Genomic DNA, 787 nt, shown 5'->3' on the forward strand with positions numbered 1-787 from the left:
TTATAAAGCGCTATATAAATAAAGATGACTTGACTTGACTTTGTAATCAATGCATCGATAAAACGAGTGAATCGTTACACCCCTATGATACCATATTACATCATATCTCTGTGTAACAGTAACATCAGTGTTTAGAGTATCAGCATCTCTCTCTATCACTGACACTGCATCAGCAAACACTGGAGAAGAAACAGAAACTGTTGCTAAGGCTTGCTGCAACTGTTCAGACCTTCACTGGTTAAAAATATAACAACCACAAAAAAATATGTGACCCTGTCTGTGAAATCCAGGATAAAGTCTGAACATCTATGAGATAACAAGCATCAAAGTTTGATTTCAAACATTATTTCACTATGATTTCAACTGTTGACATGTCCTTACTCAGTCAGTATTAAAGATATCAAGATTACATTTTCACAAAATGCTCTTTAGATTATGAAGGATGATTTTATGTAAAAAAAAAAAAAAAAAAACTTTAGCTGGGTTTTCACAGGCAGAGTCACATGTTCATAAAATCAAGCGAGTTATGCATGACAGCATCTGAGTTCAGTTTATTCACATCTACATTTGTATTTATTAATTTAAATATATATAAACATTTTTTTTTTTTTCAAACATGACATACAAACAAGGAAAACAACAAAGTGAAGAACATACTGTCTAGTAAACCAGAACCTAAATGGAGTATTTAATAAGTAGTGAATAATAGTTTTGTCAAAAAAATAAAAAAGGCTCTTCAATCTGCCAGTTATTTATTGACTGTCTTTGGGTGAGTAGTATTTAATAA

This window comes from Cyprinus carpio, unplaced genomic scaffold (assembly GCF_018340385.1).
Source record: "Cyprinus carpio isolate SPL01 unplaced genomic scaffold, ASM1834038v1 S000006795, whole genome shotgun sequence".
Lineage (NCBI taxonomy): Eukaryota > Metazoa > Chordata > Actinopteri > Cypriniformes > Cyprinidae > Cyprinus > Cyprinus carpio.